The following is a 16,780-nucleotide window of genomic DNA, read 5'->3' on the forward strand; positions in this document are numbered from 1 at the left end:
TTTTTTCTTGGTTGCTTTGATTTTAGGAAATGGCAAAAATAGAATGAAGTGTTCTGCTCGTGTAAAATGAAATGTTCCTTCAATGTATAGTAATAACCTAAAGTTCTTAAAGATGGCTAGCTAAAGAAAGATTAAGGATCCATATCAGTGTTTTGCAATTGGTTGGACCAAAGCAAAGTACAGGGTCTATTTCTCTTGTTTCTAATATATAGATAGAGACAGAGACTAGAGTTCAATAAAATATAATGATTACCAAGCTGTCAAAGGAGAGATCTCATTACTTGGTTAGGAAAAATGTTTGTTTTTGTTTTTATTTTTTCTATGTCTTTTTTGTTTTCTCCAACACTCAGCCCCCTACATAACCCAGGATAGTGATCTGTTCTGAATAAATGTTATTTACTAACTGACATTATACTCATAGAAGAATACCCTCTTTCTCATCCCCTTTACTAGATTTGAACTTCCCTTAAAGTATTAATAGAAAACACGTAATAATTTTACCTCCCATAGTCCCAGCATAATACTGTATACAAGGTTAAGTGATAACATGTATTGAATAATAGAACATGTTGCAAAATAATTGATATCACCTGGCCAATCTTGTTTGGCAAGGAGAGACAATTGTGCTTGTTTACATTATCTTTAACAGTACTATTCAAGATTTCAGCTAGAAGTTTTGAATAAATTTGACACGTTATGAGAAGCTTGACATGGGATAAAGATATATAAATTTGGATTCATAAAACTAGTTCTGATTGAAAATTTAGACAGGGTACTAATATGGTGAAGAAATCATCTGGAAGAACCCAGAGAAGCAGGTCTGCAATTTATAGCAGAACTCCAAAAGTTGACCAGAGAAGTGGCGAGAAAGAAAAGGAAAAGAAAGTTATCAGAGCTCATGGACATTTTAGCACTCACTAGTCAAAAAATAAAGAATGAAACAGATTTTTAAAAACCTCTGTGTTTTAACTTTTTTTAATCACATTTTTGCTACATATACACTTGACTAAATTTATCCTAATTTCTTGCAACACAACTTTGTAATTATATTTTTATGCATTTATTCGAATAATATCTGTATACCTTCACTACCTCCACTAGATTAATCTTAATAATGGTAGGTCATGACTATTAGGCACTCCTTTGTACTCACTGTACCTAGCAAAGTGCTCGGGACATATTATAATAATATGGACATGTTTGTTCATATTTTTACATTTCTGAAAATTCTTCTTACAACTGATATGTACATTTGACATAAAGATCCCCCCCAACAAGCTGATTTTTAGAAAGTGAACAATCTGACAGTTTAGAATCAAATAAACACAAGAGTGGCACTCAAAGAATGATTATTCAATAAATAAACTTCTAACAACACACTTCATTCTTGGTTCTTGACCCAAACATTTGCTAAACTTGTTTTCTGTTCCTGCTTTTGAACGAAATTCTTATTTTAATGATAAAGTGTTTTCAGTAGCAGTAATATCCAATATAATAGTTTATTATTTACTTGTTTTATTCTCATTGTCCCTAATGGATTAGGAGCCTTTTGTGGACAGAATTAGTGTCTCTTTATCATTCTGCCTTCAGAGAGCTGGGTAATCGGGTAGATAGCGATAAACTTTTGTTGTGTCCTTTAACAATGTTATCCTTCATACGCATTTTCGGCTACCATTTTCCTTTTCTGTGACTATGGTTTTGAATTATAGATCTTAAATAGAATTATCTTTCATATGTTCTTATCTATGAAAAAGCAGCAATTTACATGGGCACCCAGTATTAGAGAGAGAGTGCTAAGCAGGTATCAGTGGTTTCTCAGTTTCTTCTTTAAAGATGCATTGAATAGCTACTGTTATGTGGCCATATTTTTGTGAGATGTGATAACTATTCTCAGAGTTCACAGTCTTTGAAGTACTGACCTCATTTCTCTTTGCTTCCCGAATTAACCTAGATTAAAGGATATATTCTGAAATATTTAAAGTGAAATGCGATAATGTTTTAATTTACATTAAAATACCTCAGCATAGACACTGTGGTAAGAAATGTATGTTAGGTTAAGTTATAACCATGGGCAGCTAGAATTCTGATCAGAAGTCCAAACTCCAGGAGTGGTTAGTTAGCATTAAAGCAGAGAGGCTACACTGTAGAAAAGCTACTACAAACCCTGTGGTTATTAGCCACATCCCAGTTCTACACTGAGGCTTTGCTGAATGTCAGAAATGGATTTTCACTTGAAAAATTACTAACTTGTTAATCAATATATTGAAATGTATTGGTACAATTAAAAGTATTCAAGATATGTGGATTGAATATGATATTTCTAATCTTGCCAGAAGGCAACATAAGAATCTAGCAAGTGAATCATGTAGTCTCAACTCCCAGGGATGGTATTCAAGGCTTAGTTTATAGCTGATCCCGTGTCCAGCCATTTTTGGTGACTGATGTCACTAAAACCATATCCTGAGTGGTAATATTGTCATGTCATTCTTGAATGAACCTTTCACGCAAGATGAAGTCAAAGTACACAAAATAAGAGAGATAGAGCTTCAATGAGCTGACAAAACAGGTTATAGGAAGAGCTTTTCTCACATTTCCCAATAAATGTTTGTTTAATATATATAATCTATATGTGTAAATGAAAAAATAATACTCCTCACCTTTCCCTTTCTGAGACACATTGGTACATAATTTTCCTATAGTCTGTGAGATCATATAGCTTTTTAATATTTCTTCCAACTGCCGAAATTTTAAAATTTCTCTAAAGCACTCTTTTCAACCACTGATACACATAATATCAGTGAAAAGAAATTTAGATAGGCAACAAAGTTGTTTTCTTTAAGGAAGTATTCATAATAAAATCTTCTTCCAAATATTTCACTGGATTTTTATATCCTTAAAACTCATTGTAAATGAAAAATGTAATTAATAATAAAGACATATGGATATTTGAGTAGACAGAAATACATAGCTATAAAAAGTTATGAACCATTGTTCTAGTAACTGCCTTTCAATTTCAGTTTCTAAAACATCAGTTAAAATAAATTCAGACCTCACTAAAATTTTAATTCCAGAGAAAGTAGCATTGTTTTCAAAGTCCTTCTGAATATTTCACTTTATATTTACTGAAATCTTGTGGAGCAGATAAGAGCTGTTTTATGGAACAAGTTAATGAGTTATGATTTACCAATAATCAAATGAAACATAGTGAAGGATAGAACCCACTTTTTTTTTTCAATGTAATGCTTTTTCTAATTAGGTGGTGTAATCTCTTTCTACCATCAAATTTATCTCACCCATTGGGTTGGGCATATTGCCATACATTCTTTATGAGATTAATGTAATGCCAGTATTGGCACTTCGTATATGATTTGGTAACTTTACTTAAGATATTTGCCATTCCTATTGGCTAATTTTGACCAAAGTATTCTCCTTCATGTAAGATGTTGATGCATCATTCATTTATCTCTACTCTGCTGGATGTTTCAAGTGTCACTGCTACGTACTTTGTAGTATCAGCCATGCTAAATGAATGCTTAGAGACATTGCCAATAATTTGTTTTAATGGAAGAAACATCTCCCTTTAATTATAGAAATTAATATGTTAGTTGCTGTGAACATCATTGTTACTAGATATTTGTATAATAGAACTAGCCTAATTCAGTCAGCTTAGCATATTTTTATGTTTATAAATGCAATTCTTGATAATATAAGGTATTTCACTTATGCGTTCTACATTTATTACTTAACACATGGGAAAACATCAAGTAAAGAAGTATATATACAACTCTGGGAAAGGAAAATGTTTACTTTGTGAAAGCATTCTATGATCATAGCTCTCAGTTGTAGGCAAAACAGTTTTTATATGCCACCCCAAAAAAACTATCATTATTATTACTCTTTCTATAAGACTATTAAAATATTATGAGAAGGATCACAAAATATGTTCTACAAAGAAATGCTCATTGCCCATATCAAGGAACTTTGCATCCAGGCAAGTTCTTCTACTACTCACCCCACTGTATCGCTCATCTCTTCATTACACAGATACCTAGTACCTTCATGGTCTATCAGAACTTGCTCTAAAGATGATTAGTAAGAAGATTATTTATTTCTTCCAAAAATTTCACATTTTGATACCTAAATGATTGAAGTACCCATGGTAGAATTTTCTTTTCAATCATAAAAGCACATTTTTGGGAGATAGCAGGGATGTTCCTACCCACTTTGAAATCATATCACTGAATGTTATGGGCTTAGTTGTGTCCCTCCCAAATTCATATGTTGAAGACCTAACCCTCACTACCTCAGAATGTGACTGTGTTTGGAGATAGGGTCTTTAAAGAAATGATTAATATTAAGTTAGATCATATGGGGGGCGTTCTAATCCAATCTGATTGTTATCCTTGTAAGAAAAGAAAATGTGGACATACACAGAGACACTAGGGATGTGTGTATACAAAGAAAAGACCCTGTGAGGACACAGTAAGTGGGTGGGCATCTGCCATCTGAGGAGAGAGGCCTCAGAGAAGACCAACCCTGTCAGCACCACAATTCTGGACTTCAGACTCCCGAACTGTGAGAAAAGAAATTTCTGTTGTTTAAGCCAGCCTAACTGTGGTATTTTGTTCTGGTAGGCCTAGTGAACTAATACACTAAAAAAATGCTTATAATTTAGTCCTATTTATGTTGAGAGTTATGAGCAAACTCTTACAACTCTTTCCCCTCTGTTAATGGCAATCCCATCCTTTCAGCTATGGTTGTCCACTCTCTTTCTCACACATCCAGATTTCCCAGCAAATGCTAGCAGATCTCTACATAGAATTTGAACACTTTTTACCACCCTCTCTGCCTTCATAATCTCTTGTCTAGATTATTGCAATTACCTTCTAACTGGTGTTCCTAATTTTACACTTGCTCTTCCAGAGACAGTTCTCTACAAAGCAGCCAGAATTATTCTTTTAAAACTCAAGTCAGATCATGTCATTCTGCTTCTCAAAGCCCACTGGTGGCTTCCCATGACCTTCAAGGTGTTGCTTCATCTATTTCTGGTACCTCTCTGCTGTCTCCTTCTGCTGCTTTACCCCTCTGCTCTAGCCACACTGATCTGACCTCTTTGCCCTTCCTTAAACACACTCAGCATGTTTCTGACCCCAGGCCTTCACCTGGCTTTTTTTTTTTTCCCAGAATATTAACAAGGGTACAAATGCTTTGTTTACATATATTGCCTTTTCATTGCCTGAGTCAAAGCTACAGGCATGCCCAACTCCCAGACAGTGCACACTGTACCCATTCAGTGTGAATTTATCCATCCCCTCCCCTCCCACTTGCCCAACACCCAATGAATGGTACTTCCATATGTGCACATAAGTATTGATCAATTAGTACCAATTTAATGGTGAGTACATGTGGTGCTTGTTTTTCCATTCTTGTGATAACTTAGAAGAATGGGCTCCAGCTCCACCCAGGATAATACAAGAGGTAGTTCACGATTTTTTATGGCTGAGTAGTACTCCATGGTATACATATACCACATTTTATTATTCCACTCATGTATTGATGGGCACTTGCATTGGTTCCACATCTTTGCAATTATGAATTGTGCTGCTATGAACATTCAAGTGCAGATGTCTTTTTTATAGAATGTCTTTTTTTCCTTTGGGTAAATACCCAGTAGTGGGATTGCTGGCTCAAATGGTAGTTCTACTTTTAGTTCTCTGAGGTATCTCGATACTATTTTCCATAGAGGTTATACTAGTTTACAGTCCCACCTACAGTGTATAAGTGTTCCTTGTTCTCTGCATCTACACCAGCATCTATTGTTTTGGGACTTTCTGATAAAAGCCATTCTCACTGGTGTTATGTAATCTCTCATTGTGGTTTTGATTTGCATTTCTCTGATGATTAGTGACGTTGAGTGTTTTTTCATATGTTTATTGGCCATTGGTCTATCTTCTTTTGAAAAGCTTCTGTTCATGTCTTTTGCTCACTTTTTAATGGTGTTGTTTGATTTTTTTTCTTGCTGATTTGCTGAATTCTTTGTAGATTCATCCCTTTATTGGATGTATAACATGCGAATATTTTCTCTCATTCTGTAGGTTGTCTATTTGCTCTGTTGATTGTTTGGCTGTGCAGAAGCTTTTTAATTTAATCAAGTCCCATTTATATTGCCATGTGATCTCTGACAAAGTAAACAGCAATATATACTGGGGAAAAGAATCCCTATTCAATAAATGGTGCTGGGAAAATTGGATAGCCACATGTAGAAAATTGAAACAGGATCCATCCCTCTTACCATTCACAAAAATTAATTCAAGATGGATGACAGATTTCAATCTAAGACATGAAACCATAAGAATTCTAGAAGAAAATGTTGAAAAAAGTCTTCTAGACATCAGCCTTGGCAAAAAATTTATGAAGAGGCCTAGGTAAAGAATTTATGAAGAAGACTCCAGGGGCAATCACAGCAACAACAAAAATCATATTCCAATCTCTCTGTGTCCTTACCATCACATAGTATTTTGTTGGTGTGCAGTGGTACCTCTAATTGTCAACCTATTATCTGTCTCCCCCCTAGAGTGAAGGGACCATCAGGGTAGGGGATTTAGTCTGCTTTGATCATTGCTTTCGCAGTGCCAAAATTCCTGGCACAGATAAATGTTCAATAAATATTTGTTAAATAAATGAATGAATGTTGAATGAATATCACCTCTGTTTAGAGCTAAAAAACAAATGGAGGCTCTAAAGGGTTTATAACTTGCCCAAGTGGAAGAACTAAGGTAAACCCCAAGACAGCTAACACTTCATTGAAGACTTTTGATATTGAACTGCATTGTAAGTCAATGGTTGTACAAAGTAATTTTATGGTTAATATTTGGAATATAGGAAAGTTTACATAAATTATTAATGTACTTAGATCTCAAATATTATCTTCAAGCAGTTTTAAATTTCTAACAGGAAATAAAAGTATAGAAATAGAGGGATTTAAAACATAATTAAAATAATATTATACTCATGAAGTAAAATAGATATTTTAGAGCTTATTAGAGCATAATAGTGCTTATTTTGATTATAATAATTCCTCATTTATAGGCATGTGACAAGAAAGGGAAAAATTTCTTATCCAGAGATGAGTTTTGCTGCATCACATTAAAGCCCCACTTCACCTTGTTCTTTTAAGAAGCTTGGTAATAACTTGGCTTAAAAGGCTATGCCATTATCCCAGTTAGTGGCCTTGGGTAAGCCCCTAAGAACAGCCTTCTAGATACAATGTCTTAACTCGAAAGAAACAAAGAAAGAAAAAAAAAATCAAACAAACAAAAAACAAAACAAAACAAAAAAACCCAAACAAACAAAAAACACACATAGGAAGGACATGGAAAATGTATAGGGAATAAGCCTGGAAGTATTATACCAAACTTACAATACTTTGGGGATAAAAGAAAGGATTGGGAAAGGGTTCACCTTGATGGTAGAGGAGACCTTTTACTTTTTATTCTTTGTATATTTTGAATTGTTGAACTGCCATTGTATACATGTATTATTTTATAATTTCTTTCTAAAAATGAGTTTCACGCTGGGAAATTCAAATCCTATGACAAACCGTAGGATGAACTAATTTGGGCCAAGTAATGCTTTTCAAATCAGTTCCCATGTAACAAAATTTACTTTCTAATTCAGAAAAATAGAAACCTACAAAATTCAGAAGTAGAATAGGCAAAATGTTTAAGGAATAATAAGTAGATTTGCCATTGTGTTCATACATTCATTTACTCATTCACTTATGCGGATAATTCCTTCAATATCCACTGATCTTCCTTGTATGTATTAGCACTGATGGTATAAAAATGAATAAGATTTGGTTGCTACTCTCAAGGAGCTTAGTGATTATCAGACAAGGTCTAGAGATGTCCTTTGGACATAACAGCTGCTCAAGTAGTATTTGTTGATCAATAAGTGAAGGGGGAGGCTACACAATCAAATAATTATAGTGTGATACAATAAGAACTATACTATATAGATGTATGTATAATGGCCTAGGGGAAGAAGTAACCAACTACCGCAGGGGAGCTCAGAAGCATTCACAGAAGCAAGAAACCCAAAGTTATCTTTTCATCTCTGTTGTACCTGCTACTTGAGTTTATTGTATGTGGCATATCTATGATTCTCTGTCTCTCTCCTTGTACCTGTGAGTTGCCCATGAGCAGGTCATCACTGGAGTGGAGGGTAGTTAGTTAGATAGAATGGACCCCTGGGGACCAACTGGCCAAGAGCCTTAAAATTGGAAATCAGTTTTAACTGGTACAAAGGTCACTGGGGATGATGACAAGGCTCTGGGAAGAACTATGGACAACAGGTTAAAAGGTGATCCCAGGAAGTGAAGCAAGGAACAATAACCCAGGCATGAAATGTTTATGTCCTGACTATTGCCTGAGACAATGGTAATAGGAAGAAAGCAAAAAACTGGGAAAGAATAAAAATGAAAATTGCCAAGGTTTGCTTCATTCATTCAGTAATTAAAAATAATGGAATGCCCTTTAGTTTCTGGGAGCTATGACAAAAACATTCCTTATATGACTTCATGTAAACCTCAGGGATAACTTTGTGGGACAAGTATTACCCTTGCTTTACAGATGAGCAATCTAAGGCTCCAATAAGTTAAATAATTTACCCAATGTCACATAGACAATGAATGGTAAATGAGGGTCAAACCCAGGTCCATTTTGTCTTAAAGTTCATAAACTTTCTCCTATGACATAGTAAAAATAATAGTAAAGGATTACAATAATTGTAACTCCTTAAAGGCTAGAACTATCATAGATTTCTGTGTATCTCTAATAGGACTTAGCACAGTACACTGTTCAAAATAATTTTAAATTGTTGTATCAGTGAATGAACAAACAAGGCTGATTGTTTTGTGCTAAGTACTTGGGTGAAAAAATGACAACATAGATGGGGTTCCCACCCTCATGGAACTTACTGTCTATTGAAAGAGTCAGACATTAAATATTACACACTGAGTCTTTAATTGCAGTTGACATAAGTGCTATCAGACAAAGGTATAAAGTGCCAAGAGAATGAGAAATATTTCAAAGGTTATGTATTTAGAGCTTAAGGAGAAGATATATCTATTTGAACGAAGATGAAATTCAGATGAGAAAAAGTTTAATAATTTAGTGGAGAAAGTTTTTATATTTTTAGTATTATCTAGTTGTGGTAGTGTTTTATAGAGTTATGTTGCATATTTTTGAAAAGCTATTTTCCTCATAATATGATATAGTAATAGGTCTGAATGATGTGGTAGAGAGAAATGTATAAGTACTTAGCAAATCTCATCTAAGAATAAGATCCAAAATATGGAAATGGATGTATTCATAAATATGACTTGTCCCTGTATTATTTAAATAGTCATCTTGATAGGGGCTAATTAAATGTTTAATAGTAGAAGAATGAACAAGTAAGCTATGTTGTATCCCTTAAAAAGGATGGTGGTGAAAGGTAATATAGCAGCATGTCAAATGCTTATATTATAGTGCTATATAAAAAAAGATAAAAACATTGTATGCTCATAAAAATATGTTGAAAATATATGTAAGAACTATGTTGAAAATATACATAAGAACTACTGAAAGAGATATACCAAAAAATTATAGCAACTATGGTGGAAAGACTATGAGAAGTTTTTTTTTCTTTTATAAACATTCTGTAGTGTGGTTTTATTACTTTTGCAATTTTCAAAAAGAATAATCATAAAAAACATGTTTGGCTTCTACAGATAGATCAGGATTCTCTGATTTTATGTTTTATGTTAATACCTAACTTGCTACACAGCACTCTGGGAGCTAATTTAGTCAATTAAAAGACTTGGAAAAAAAATGAACCACAAACCATTACTGCTCAGTGCAGACAGGAAGGTACTATTAATAACTACAAAGGCAAAAGGAGAGCATCTGCAACCCAGGGACTAAAATTAGTAATAATGTTGAAGGGAGTTCTCCCAAATTATGTTTTCCAGAAGACAGCCACAGGCTCTTCTTGTGTAAGGGAGACCGATCACCTCTATTAGCCTTGAAACAAAAGCAAAGACTTCAGGATGAGGGCATTTAATTATAATGTTTATCTAATCACTCTGTAGTCATTTATATAAATAAGATGTCTTAGAGCACTAGCTGTTCTGTAGACAGTAAAGGCTACTAGGGGATGTATTTTGTAAAAAGTATATTTTAAGCCAAACAATCCAACACCACAAGTCAAAATTATTGGCGTTCATGCTGGTGTTTGCTTTATACACATCCGATAAAGCGCTTATAACAAGAATCTATATAGAACCTAAAAAAATCAATAAGAAAAAACCAAACAACCCTATCAATAAATGGGCAAAGGACATGAACAGAAACTTTTCAAAAGAAGACAGACTAATGGCCAGCAAACATATAAAAAAAAATGCTCAGCATCTTTAATCATTATGGAAATGCAAATCAAAACCACAATGAGATATCACCTACCTCCAGTGAGACTGGACAGCAAACACATAAAAAAAAATGCTCAGCATCTTTAATCATTATGGAAATGCAAATCAAAACCACAATGAGATATCCCCTACCTCCAGTGAGAATGGCCTTTATCAAAAAGTCCCAAAACAATAAATGCTGGCATAGATGTGGAGAGATAGGAACACTCCCAGTGCTGGTGGGACTGCAGATTAGTACAACCCTTGTGGAAAATAATTTGGAGATACCTCAAAGAGCTAAAAATAGATATACCATTTGATCCAGCAATCTCACTACTAGGCATCTACTCAAAGGAACAAAAGGCATTCTATAATAAAGACATCTGCACTCGAATGTTTATGGCAGCACAATTCACAATTGCAAGGATGTGGAAACAACCCAAGTGCCCTTCAATCCATGAGTGGATTAAGAAAATGTGATATATGTATACTATGGAATACTACTCAATTACATAAAACAATGATGATCTAGCACCTCTTATATTATCCTGTATAGAGATTGAGCCCATCTTTCAAAGTGAGGTATCACAAGAATGGAAAATAAGCACCACATGTACTCACCATCAAATTAGTACTAACTGATCAACACGAATGTGCTCACGTGGTAGTAATATTAATTGGGTGTCGGTCAGGTGTTGGGGTGGGGCTGGGTAAACTCACAACTAATAGATGTGGTGTGCACCGTAAGGGGGAAGGGCGCACCTCTAGCCCTGGCTTGGGCAAGGCAAAGTCATTACTTGTAACCAAAATGTTTGTACACCCATAATATCTTAAAATAAAAAAAAAATGAAGAGAAGTGTGGATACCGCTCTTTCTTCTGCTTTATGATTGTTAGATTTTTTTAGTCCATGAGCTTGTAACGGTAACAATAGCAAATAACCATAATGATGATACTTAACACCTAATTGGTTTTTACTTATGCCAGGCCCTGCTCTAGGTACCTTTACCTATATTAACTCATTTTACCTCACAATAAATTCAAGAAGTTGATTACTATCATTATCTCCACTTTACAGATAAGGAAACTGAAACATAGAGTGGTTAAATATTAATGACTTGTACAAAGTTGCTCAGCTAAATGCTTGGATTTGAAAAGACACAGGAAATCTGGCTGGAGAATCCAGTGTCCTAAGAACCAGGCTACATTATACATCGAAAGATATTTTCTTTTTGCCTTAATACTTGTGTCTTATTACCAGTCACTAGAAATTATTTTGGGTAAGATTAACAGAAGAGCATGTTCCAACTTCATATTCCATCTCCTCAGAGTGCTGTTTCTATTTTTCTTTGCTTTGCTTTTCTCTCTCTCTCTTTTTTTTTTTTTTTTTTTTTTTTTTTTTTTTTTTTTTTTTTTTTTTTTTTTTTTTTTTTTTTTTTTTGCTTTTCTTTACTTTTTGTAGTTTTGGCTTGGAATAATTTAGAATAAGTTCATCAGAACTCTAGAGAGACAGGAATATGGGTTTTTTTCTCATTTTATTCTTGATTTATTTATTTAGAATATCTGCTTTCAGTGTTTAAGAATATAAAAACTAAATAGCCAGAAACGTTCTTTGAGCCACCAAGGATTGGTACAGAGATCATGTTCAAACTTTCTACACAGTGGAAAGCCTCTGAGAACTATCTGCTGAGATTTCAGACATCAAATGCGCAGACTCAGGAAAGAACAATAATTTGCTTGGCTATACATGATATCTGTGATGTATAAAATAAATATTTTACATTAAAAACATATTTTTCCAATTTGGAATTGATTTATAGATGAATAATGTTATTAGCCAGAGGTAGCCCTGACAAGGAGGCACATAAGTGACTATCCACCTTATAGACCCAACTCTCCAAAAAATGTCTCTCCTGTGACAATCGTACATCAAATTTCTAATTTAGCACTTTCAGAAAGTCACTGTTAAAATATAAATGTAAATACTCTACCAGAAATGGATTAACACATTATGCCATTGCATTCACTAAAACAGTGTGATCACTTTGGAAAGCAGAGACCATGGCCCTGAGGGAGTGGTACACAGGGCAAGCAGAGTGAACGGAGAAGCCATAGCACCAGGTTCAGGTGGGGCTGTGAGAACCAGGAAACTGGATGGTGAGGCCGAGGGCGGTGGAGGTGGTGTTGCTGTCCTATGAAGGCAGGGCTGCAAGCTGTTTTGGAGGAATTTCTTAAAGGTGAGAGGTCCTAAAAGGGGAAGCTGGAAGGACCACAGAGTGAAATGTAGATTACTTCACTTGTTCTGGAGTCATCTCTCTCTTTTGCCTATCTTGACAGAAATGGCACCAAGTTACATCTGGAGGGAGCATATTATAGATAAAACAGCAGGAGTTTCAAGGTCAAACGGACCTGGATTCATGTCTAACACTATCAGTACGGCCTTGGATAAGTTATCAAACATCTAGTTTCTCTCATCTATAAAATGTAGAAACTAAATCATTAAACTGGGAAACATAAATGCCTCCTGCAATGCATATTGTAGCTATATGCATACCACATCTATATGTAGACATACAGTAGTTGGAGAAAGCATATATGTATATATATACACACACATACAGTTGTATGCGGATGTATTCGTATATCTACTATAGTATTAATACTATCTTTCCCTCTTGTTATGTTACCTCTGCAAGAAACTTGCCATACTTTTTTTGTTTTACATTCTAGATTCATGTATATATATATACATAATTTTGTTTTACCAAATTTTGAGAATATGTAAATAATTTCCCATTAAACTAGTGTTAGACCTTTTTTCTCCTGAGGTAAACTAACTGACCAATATGGAGAATTCTAATTATTAGCTACCTAAAAATGTAGAATGTTTGCCACTTGATATACAGATTTAGGCAATATATTAATAATTTACTTTAACAAGAAAGAGACTCTTGCTCCTAGTGAATGATATTGGCAGTTTTTCTTTTGGTAGCACCACTATGCAATGGCCACCTGTGATAGAATTATTTGAATTCATGACAATGCTGGTTTAGGATCTGAGGCAGGTCCACTGCACTTCTTTATGTTCAAATGATTTAAATCAGAAATGTAGCATATCTGTGTGCCTAGGCACATATCTAAAATAGTTGTTCTATTCTCCATAACAATTTAAATACATTTCATAATTCTAAAAGGAGACTGGATATAGCAGTTTCAACCAACCACACACATGTTCATGTGGACCTAAGTTAGTTCTCCCTGACCAGTGGGTTGAAAATGTCTATGAGGAGGCCCTGCAGTTTTGTGAGGCAGATCTCCAGGCTATTTTCTGCTTTCTCACTCCCACATGCTTAGTTAGCTGGAATTCCCAGTGGGGAGGCAAAGACAGGTAGCATTTTTGTCCCTCCCATTACTGTACTCAATACACTTTTTTTTCTCGGAATCATCTCCAAGGACATTAAAATTTCAAGGAAATGGAAAACATTTTTTCCTCACAAGGTTGGAGGTCTCGAACCTGAGCTTTGCAAGATTTATTTTTACATTTTTTTTCAAATCTCACAATTTATGCAGAAAAAAATATTACAGAGTACCTGTCCTGGTTTTTATTTTTTTATTTCTTGCCATATGTATTATATGGCAAGAATATTTATAAGAATGAAGTAGTTGATACATATTTGTTGTCTAAGTATAATTTGGGACACAATTATACATCTTTTTTCTTTATGGATTAACTCTGTATCTTGTCATCTCCTAACCTACCTGGTCTTTCTAAGAATAGTAAAACATATACCACTTAGGACCAAGATCCTTAGTTCCAGAATATTCATAGCTTTCTGGTTCTGCTATAGGGTAAACTGAAAATAAGACAATGTTAAGTACAATAATCTTCCTTTGCTTAATCTACCTCTTAAGGGCTATGTTTGTGTTAACAGAAAAAGACCAGAAATCGTATGCCCTACTGGTTTCTTTCCATGGCACCAGCCTGTTGCTGAGCTCTAGTTTCTTCATTTTTTAAATAGGGACAAAAATTTCTGTCCTACCACTCATAGGAATAATTTGTATATTTAATGAGATTATATCAAAGTACTTTATAACCCATAAAACACAAGCTTGTATAATGATAGCTACTTTGTACTGAGCATCTACTAAATTCTAGGAATAGTACTGCAAGCTTTACATATATAATGGTATATCTTTTAATCCTCAAGACAACCCTGCACGGTTGTTATAATTATATTCAATGTATAATGAATGCTGAGAGGTTGGGTGATTTGCTAAGATCAAATAGTTGGAAAGGGGCAGAGTCAGAATTTAACTCAATGTTACTTCCAGATAGAGGATTTACTTTTTTTTCTACTTAGAGCTAACATTACAGCATTACTTAATGTCCTTAAGAATGGTAGGTGGCATTAAGAAAGGAGAAAATCACTGAATAACCTGCCCTTTGAGCAAAGTTGACAAAGAAAACACTCTGATAAAATCCACGCTTATATGTTAGAACAGACCACCTGAAACCCTTGAGCTTCATACTTTTAAAAATAGCTTTCATGTAATGTATCAAATATAAGGTAAAAAGTGGGAAATAGATGTTTCAGATGCAAGAAGAAAATGGCACCCTATCCGAGCCAGATGCAAGCCTAGATTGTTCATAAGTTCCAGTCTACTCATTATCGAGCACATACACAAGTCACAAATGACATAGAACATGAAAAACATAAGGACTTTCTTTGCTTTTGGAAAACAGATAAGAAACAACAGAAATTATCAGAAATTGCATAAAAATCACTTTTTTCATAGTAGCCAGTATGCCTTTCTTAAGCCTTAAGCCAATTTCTGTTATAACCTTAATATAGCCATATTTTTACACTTTATCTGAATCTTGTCTCCCAGTAAAAACAGGGTATTTCACCACACTGGTCTTTAAATTCCATCACAAAAAAAATGTAGTTATATACCACATTTTCTAATCTCTAGAAAGTAGAATCTCTTTGCCCAATAGATAGTAGTCACTGGAATAAATAATTGCTCATGAAAGCAGCACTGCCTCAACTGTGATATGATTTGGTAGTCAAAATTCTTGTTTTTCAGTAAAAAGAAGATTTCATGTGCAGACACATTGAGCTCCTTGAGGTTTGTTTCATTGTCCAATAGAGTATTTCTAAGCTGTTTCTGAGCAAACATCATAGCAGATTGGTCACAGATCTGGGGGCTTCACTGCTCATAATGGCACTGCCAGCCATAATCATTTTAGCTCTCACCTCTGCGTATTATGGACAATGTCAGTACCCAACCCATCACTGGCCTCTGTGTCCAAAGACTGGAACTGGGTCTTCAACCAGTGAACATTTGGCATCTTATCTTTCACAAACTTCTGCCTTCTAAACCCAGGCTCCACTGTCGTAGCCAAAGCCATGCTGATCCGATTAGACCATGGTGCCACGTACGCAACTATGGTTCCTGGTTTGATGGAAAGGCTGACCTTCATTCCATTCTCCCAAATGTTTTTTAATCAAAGCCCCAGGATTCTCAGTATCCTGAGAGGAACAGTTATCGATTAGGTCCTGCTACAGCCATTGGCTTTAGCCATTGATCTGGCCTGGACACCATCCTCTGCATGTCAAAGAAAGGATCCTGGCCTAGCTGCTTTTGGAAACTTTCTAGCACAGCGTGACCCAAAGTGATGTTGAGAACAAAATGCCCCTCCTTTTCATCCAGGTGCAAATAATCAGCCCCAGAGTCCAGCACCTGGAGTTGGCCAGGTTGCTATTGAGGATGAATGGGCCACTCTATACAGCTAGACACCATGACACTGGTTCCCAAGAGCCAAATTATCCCAAGAGTTCTTGGCAGGATGAAAATGTCACCCAATTTATCCTTTTAAAAATTTTTTAAAAAATGTGTTGGTAGTTTAAGCAGTGACTAAATTTTTTTTAAGTTATTTTATTTATTTTTCTATTTCAGAATATTACAGGGGTACAAATGTTTTAGCTACGTGGATTGCTTTCGTACTGCTTGAGGCAAAGTTGTAAGTGTACCCATCATCCAGATAGTATACAGCATACCTGTTAGGTATGATTTCACCCATCCCCTCCACCCCCGTCCCACCTGCTTGATTTCCATTGAGTTTTACTTCCATCTGTGCACATGAGTGCTGTTTAGTTACTTCTAATTTAATAGTGAGTATATGTGGTGTTTGTTTTTCCATTCTTGTGATATTTCACTGAGGAGAAAGGTCTCCATTTCCATCCAGATTGTTACAAAAGGAATTAATTCATTTTTTTTATGGCTGAGTAGAACTCCATGGTATACATATATACCACATTTTATTAATCCAC

General features: G+C 34.9%; 1 protein-coding gene and 1 pseudogene across 3 annotated transcripts in view; one reads left to right on the forward strand and one right to left on the reverse strand.

Moving 5' to 3' along the window:
- The window catches only part of SLC4A10 (solute carrier family 4, sodium bicarbonate transporter, member 10), a 409,333-nt gene that overhangs the window by 335,347 nt on the left and 57,206 nt on the right, over positions 1 to 16,780 (forward strand). The gene's annotated exons all lie outside the window — the stretch shown is intronic.
- LOC105819534 overlaps positions 15,700 to 16,780 on the reverse strand; it is a 7,147-nt pseudogene continuing 6,066 nt past the window's right edge.

The sequence above is a fragment of the Propithecus coquereli genome, unplaced genomic scaffold (genome assembly GCF_000956105.1).
Source record: "Propithecus coquereli isolate 6110/MARCELLA unplaced genomic scaffold, Pcoq_1.0 Scaffold49, whole genome shotgun sequence".
In the NCBI taxonomy this organism is placed as follows: Eukaryota; Metazoa; Chordata; class Mammalia; order Primates; family Indriidae; genus Propithecus; species Propithecus coquereli.